We start from the raw sequence: 7,516 nt of genomic DNA, 5'->3' as shown, positions 1-7,516 counted from the left end.
AGTGGTCATATTTTGTGATGTGAGAGACTACAACCATAAAACAACAGAGGGAATTAGGCCAGGATGCCTATGGCAGGCAGCCAGCTCCCAGACGGAATGCGTATAATATGAATATTAAATTTATAAAGTTTCAATTTGCCCTTCCAAATTCACCCATCTCACTAAGACATCCATCTCCTCTTATAGAAGAGGAACAAAGTAACGGAGACAGGACACAAATATTAACGAAAACCCCTCCAAGTAGGAGTAGATTCTCACCTTACTGATCAACCACAGTGACAATATGAAAATATATTTTCCACATCCTTTCTGTCAGCTCAAAAAAAAATTACACTACCTTACCACTTCTGAATTATGACCCTCAAAAGAAAACCTTCTCTAAACAAACCTCAAATTTTCTCCGGCTTCATACAAATCATATTGTTTGTATCCTACAAATAGTATAGCTTACTTTTATTTGATAGTTTTTTCTCTTAACTGAATTGTAAAGGCCAACTCACAGTACTGCTTCAAGTCCTCTCATAATTTATTAAGTCACCTCACTTGTCATTATAAAATGAAATCTAAAAATTTAGGCTATTATCAGACCTGCAATCAACCAATGCTAATGAAATTTGGGGATATACCAGATACAACATATTTTGTAGAAAATGTTGAATAACATCCTCAACTCATACACACTTTTAAAAACTATCACAATTTCTATTCACTCATCTTTTCAAAGAGAAAATGGAATCTATTCTGATAAGACAGACTATATAACAAGTATTAAAAGAAATATTTCCTTCAGGTATGCATTGGAATGGAAACAAAATATTAGAAGAAAAATAACACAATTTAGATAGTATATACTATACATTTACCCACTTCTGTCTAGTTTAGATTACTTGAATCCACAAACTCTACAACTTTTTGAAATTATATATATATTTTATATGTTACATATTATATATATATATTATGCACATACCATTCCATTTCACAAAACATGGTTTATCATTTTTTTTCTCTTCAGGGAAGAACCTAGGAGAAATTTGAAATTACTGTCATGTACCTCTTATGCTAAAAAAGCCAGTGAATACAATGCATATTTGATACGCTGTGAAAGCACAATTTATATTTTAAAAGGAGAGTTCTATTCCTTTGCATTCATTTAGTAGCTATTACCATGGTAACCAAGCACTTTCCCAAAGCCTTAATGTATGATATACACACAAAACATACAGAGAAGAAACTGTATTTCCCATGTTTTACAAGTTAGAAAGAAAAACTTTTCAGTGGATACATATTTGGGGAGAAAAAAAGGGATCCAAGATACATTATGGAGGAAAAAAAGTCATTTCTTTCTACATGTGGTAATTCTGGCCCCTCACAGCTATGCCACAAGAAAAGCTAACACTTTCCTTCACTAGGAAACTGAAGCTCTAATAAGCAAGGACTCAACAACACAACAGAGTCACAGAAAAAATCTCACAGAATTCTCTCGTTTTTCAGAAGAGGTCCTGAGCATTGTTAGTGATCTAAAATTTCTGTAAAATACACACATGACAGAGTTCAGTTTTATCCCAAGATCAGTTGCCTTCTACTGCCCTGCTCCTCCCAAACAAACATGTTCCAGATATTTCTACCACTGTCACTGTTAAACATACATGCTTTAGAAAGTCTCTGACTTTGATCAGAGCAAATTTAATTATTTTAAAAGTTAGTTGAAAATGTTCACATTATAAATGAAAGATACAATGAACAATAGAAGAAGAAATGCATACAAGGTTTGGATATGGTCAGGTTTAAGGCAAATGTAAAGAATGGTGATATATCTCAGATTTTTTCCCCCTGGTTGCAAAATAATACGTTAATCTACCAACTCCATGGCAGAAGCTTGTTCTACACAGTGTCTGTATCAACATCTACACCTTGTCTCTAAACATCAGTTCCTAAGGGTAATGTGAAGAGAGTTGGTCATGCCTGTACATAAACTGGGTTACAACAGAAGAAGAAATCCAAACTTAGACAACTCAAAATTTTTCCTTCTATTTTATTTTTACCTTTTTAAAGATTCATTTTTTTTTTTTATTGGAAAGTCATATATAGAGAGGAGGAGAACTAGAAAGATCTTCCATCCAATGATTCACTCCCCAAATGGCCACAATGGCCAGAGCTGAGCCAATACGAAGCTAGGAGCCAGGAGCTTCTTCCAGGTCTCACATGCAAGTGCAGGGTCCCAAGGCTTTGGGTCATGTTTGACTGCATTCCCAGGCCAAAAGCAGGGAGCTAGATGGGAAGTGTGGCCGCCAGGACACAAAGTGGTGCTCATATGAATCCCGTCATGTGCAAGATGAGGACTTTAGCCACTAAGCTACCATGCTGGGCACTATTTTTTAATTTTATGATATAATTCGATAGGTTCTGGGATTTCCCTTACCCACTCCCCAAATCCACTATCCCCAACTGATTCATCCCATATTATTACAATAGTATGGTCTTTCATAAGCAGTCAAGACCATCAATCTGCTATCTAAGTGTGTCCTGACATTGTTGGCACAGACAATGACAGATGGTCCTGCATCCTATTGTCAAGATACATCCAACAGTCTCATTGGGAGTCCATCATTGATTTGGAAGCAGAGATGCATACTGTATATGAAACTATCTTGTTGGTCCACGCTAACAGGTAAGTGACATTTAGCCATCTCACAGAAAGACTGAGGGAAAAGACAGCAAGAGTTGAGGAAAAAACAGCTGCAGATGTTAATAGCCATTGTAAGAATTGAAACTATTCCCTGAATTTCTGATAGATTAGTTCTTATGAAGAATGGTGATAAATTTGTGCTCAGCATCCTAAAAACAGTAACAGAATCAACAGTCAGTTAAAAAAAAAAAAAACATTTAAAGTGAAGAGCTTTTAGAAAGCCATGCCAGGGTACTTTCCTTTTTAAGGAAGCTTCCTAGTGTGGTTCTTGAACTGGATCATTCATATCATTCACATGTCCTCCTTTGTATTTGCTAGGGCCCAACATTCGCTTGCCAGTAACAGTGCTCTTCTTCCAAAACCACAAATACAGCATATTCACCTCTAGATCTTTTCCCAGTACAGACAATAGGGAAGAGAGACAGGACACTTTTATAATACTTACAGAGACCTATTCTGTCTCGTGCTTGATCTGTATGGAACACAGGAGAACTGGCAACCAGTGTATCCAACAAAGGAGGCATTATTATCCTTACATCTGAGACCACGTTGGTCAAACGAGACTCCCAATCAGAATTTGGTTTGTGTTCTTAACATTTCCCTTCTGGCTTGGTGGCCACCTGGAAAATGAATCAGTAAAGATGGCCTAAGGTTGCCACTTGAGGATTAAAATGAGTATAAAATTCAGAAACCATGAGTCAATCCTAGGATTCTGAATTTTCAGACTGGCATACACACTAAGCTGAAATAATCCCAACTATTGTCATTATTCTTTAACTGGCTTTGCATATCCTACTTCCTCATTTGTCAAGAAAATTAATTGAATTACTAGTCAATTGCCTGATTTCTGCCCATGGTTGCTGAACATTTTCTTCCTTGATGTTTGTAACTTCTAGCCTTCACAGGGTAAATTTTCACAATAATGTTGTGGTGGTGTGACCCTGAGGCTACCCCCTCACATAGTCTTCCTGCTCATACTAAAGTTAGAAACAGCCAGGACATCATTCAGACAGCTGCCTTTTAACTTAATTTCTAGTCATCACACTGCAGTAACCTCCCATACTAATTAACCAGTAGTAAAGTGGAAGATCATTTATTACATCATTGATCACATAATTTGACCAGCAAATCAGGAATTGATCCTGATGGCATGCCTTTAAGTCCTACTTATTATTTATAAAGTTATTTTTTCTTTTTTAGAATGTCACAACCTCCTTCAGCATCTTGTCCTTTGCATCAAGACCATCAAAAACTTTGAAAGGTCTAAGATATTACCACACAGGAAATCAAATATGCTAGGTGGTCTCAGCCTCACAAAACACCTGCCACAGACACAAAGATTTGTTTATTCTTCACAGTCACTGAAGTAAAGTATTAATATTGGCACAACATTCCCCAAACTCAGTTCTCAGAGTGATATCTAGAAGGCACACATCATGGGTTGTCTTACCAAAGAGAAACCCTGTGCTTAAGAAACTTAGATCTTTCATGATGGGTGATAAGCATGTCTACCATTCATTAAAGAGGAAGACTTTATCTTCATCATACTAAACAATAAAGAGACCTGCACTTTGCTTTAGAGGGAGGCATTATCTCTAGCCTACCAAGATTGTTCATTACACAGCCAGTTATGGAAGAATGAGCTGCTGCAACCTTCAACCTCTGTTATTCCTCATCAAAGCACCAGTTAGAATCACAGCTTCCCTACTCTGGATCCAGCCCCCTACTAATGTGCCTGGTAAAGCACCAAAAGCTGGCTCAAGTATAAGCATTCCTGACTCTGGTTACTGGCTACTGACTATTGGCTCCTTGCTCCAGCTTGGTCCAGACCCATCCATTGAAGCCATTTGCGAAGTGAGCAAACAGGTGGATGGAAGGCCGATTCATTCATTCTCTTTTTCCTCCCTTTAGATCCCTCCATCACTAACTGCATTTCCAAATAAACAAATAAGATTTTTAACTGCAAAAGAATATCCTTGAACAAAGGAACCTACTATCCAACCCTCCACTGATGAGACATGCAGAAATGTGAGCAAAATATTCATGAATGATTTACCCATCATGTAAATAACTAGTGAAGGGACTTTGAAAGGTAAGTCTTTACATGAAATTAATATTGCTGTGCCAATATACTTGCTTTCAACATATATCTATCTTGAAGTATAGTTCGCATGATAGATGCTGCAGGCAGTTTGTATAAAACAAAAACCTAAGACACAAAAAAATAATCAACAAAGCCTAATAAGGAAGAGCAAAGCAGACTGTGACTGGAATCTTGAATTCACAAAGTGTTGATGTCAAAGATTGAGAGCCAACACTGCAGAAAACAGATTGCAAATGGGCAAAGTCCAAGCACAAGTTTGAGGCCTGAGGGTGAGAGTCTACAACTGGGCAACAGTCCTAGACTATGCAATTATCTACTTTAAGGGTGTCCTTGAGATACATATACTGACTTTTGCACTGAGGTCACACTTGATCACTAAGACTTGCAGGGTAACCTCAATATGGGATAGCTAACAAAGCTTATGCCATATTAATTCCTGTAATCTGACTCCCTGAGCAGTTCAATAGCAGATGAAGCAGTGAGCCTTTTGGGTCAATCCCCTTCCTCAGAATAAAGAGATTCTCTCTGGCCAACCTGCTTTTATAATCTTTATCTTGTCTCTCTCATTTCTTATTTTCTCAGTTGCACATTACCTTCCTTTCCAATTCTGTTCATGCTGTGAATGTTGCAGTAATAAACTGTACATCTTTGTGATAGATATTGATTAAATTTAGGCATATGTATGTATCCATGAAACTTGGCGTGTAACTAAGTAACAAGCATAACAATCAGCCTCAAAAGTTTCATTATATCCCTTTTTGGTTAACATTATATTCTTTTTTATTATTATTAATTGCATTGCATTATGTGACACAGTGTTATAGGCACTGGGATTCCCCCCAGCCCTCCCCGAACCCTCTCCTCATGGTGGATTTCTCCACTTTGTTCCATTACCACAGTTCAAATTCAGTTGAGATTCTTTCATTGGAAGTATTTATCAAGCATAGAGTCCAGCATCTTATTATCCTAGTGAGTTCAACGTTTTCTTGGTAAGACCATCTCTGGTCTGAAGGTAAAGCCGGCAAAGTATCATTCCAATCAATTAAAAGCCCCAACATAACATCAACCATAATTTACAATGTTATGGCCTTAATTGACATGGTATTGATTAACCAATATGTTAACAGGAAAATGCAGGTTCTTAACTGCATCCTGTGACTTTTTCATAGACATTTCAATTTTCATTTATATTCAGTCAGGTTCTATGCACCTCAAAATGGCTATAGATTACTATTCAGCTGTCTCGTGTCTAGTTTCATGTTAGTATTTAGCTGTTTATAGTGTTGAAGCATGATTTTGCTGAACTTGGTTGTTTTTCAGATGGTCTGAACTGGCTTATAACTCTAGCAAGATTACTAAATCTAAGATGGCTTTTACCCAAAGCACATGATATCAGTTGTATCACTTGATTCTCAGTTTCTACTTTGAGGTAGAAATTATATTTTTACCAGACAAGATATGGTAAGTGGTTCTTAGTAAAAGCACGTGCCTTAGGAAACAGTCCGTACTAAATGGTAACTAAAGAAACTATACATTTTTCCCATTATTATCCTCAATGTCATATGCATAAGATTACTTAGAACAGTTATTTTTACGTTAGTTAATGGAAATCTTTATTTTGAGAGTTTACTCATCAAATACAATCATCTTGAAATATTTGAGCAATGACTGGTACACAATGTCTTGACTTCTTTCAAGCAGCTTTCTATTTATTCCTAATTTTTTACTTAAAACAGTAGTTCCATTATATTCTTACATATGTAAATGAGGATAATTTAAATGTTCTGTTCATCTTTTTAATAAGATATCTTCTGTGTTGCATTTACCAAAGTAAAGATTTCTTTCATAGTCCTTGAAATATGAAAATAAATGGTGGGAAACATTAAAGTTATATGTCATATTAAGATAGTATGAAACTAGATAAAACAGAATTCTTATATGCATGACTTTTCATATTATAAATCAAATATCACATCACTGAAGTAATAAATAATTAAAAGAGCAGCCCTCTCATCACTTACTATGAATTACAGCGGACCTCACAACACGCATTCCTAAGAATTATTCATCCTGAACTTCACAGTGATCCTTGAACTTTGCAGTGATCCTTAGAATAAATTTCTATGCAAGAGAAAAACTTCACTAACACATAAATAGCTCACGTTTAAAAAGTCAATGAAAATCCATGAATTTATAAAATGCTGAAAAGATTACAAATAAAATCCTTTTTAATATAGAAGCCATACGGAAAGCATAAGCTGTTTTTGTATTCATGTCACCATAGGGGTAGCATCTTTATTTTTACATTCTTAAAATCAAGTAGTTTTAAAAATGATCATTCAATTTTTTAATCAAGTTGAAGAAAAAACAGAGTTATATTCCTGTAAGTTGGACCTCACTGCATCTTGAAATACACCACAAAGACACATTATAAAAGGAACAGTAATACACTTTCACACAGCAGCCTGGAAGATGTTTAGAAATGTAAGAAAAAAATGATAAATGTTCACTGTTCTGCTATGTTATGCAAAGACAGTTTAAAAGGAAAAACAAAGATTTCCTGAAATTAAAATAGTTTTTCAATATGCTATACAAATATCACTATCAAGAAAGTATTTGTGCAGGCATAAAAATATTTTATTGGCTGCAGAAAATGTAATAAGATTTCCATGTTAGAAAATTGATCATATTTAAAAAAACGGGCATCAAAGAGAAGAGTATAT

The sequence above is a fragment of the Ochotona curzoniae genome, unplaced genomic scaffold (genome assembly GCF_017591425.1).
Source record: "Ochotona curzoniae isolate NIBS_2020 unplaced genomic scaffold, NIBS_Ocur_1.0 scaffold_4701, whole genome shotgun sequence".
In the NCBI taxonomy this organism is placed as follows: Eukaryota; Metazoa; Chordata; class Mammalia; order Lagomorpha; family Ochotonidae; genus Ochotona; species Ochotona curzoniae.
This window is presented reverse-complemented; position numbering follows the sequence as displayed.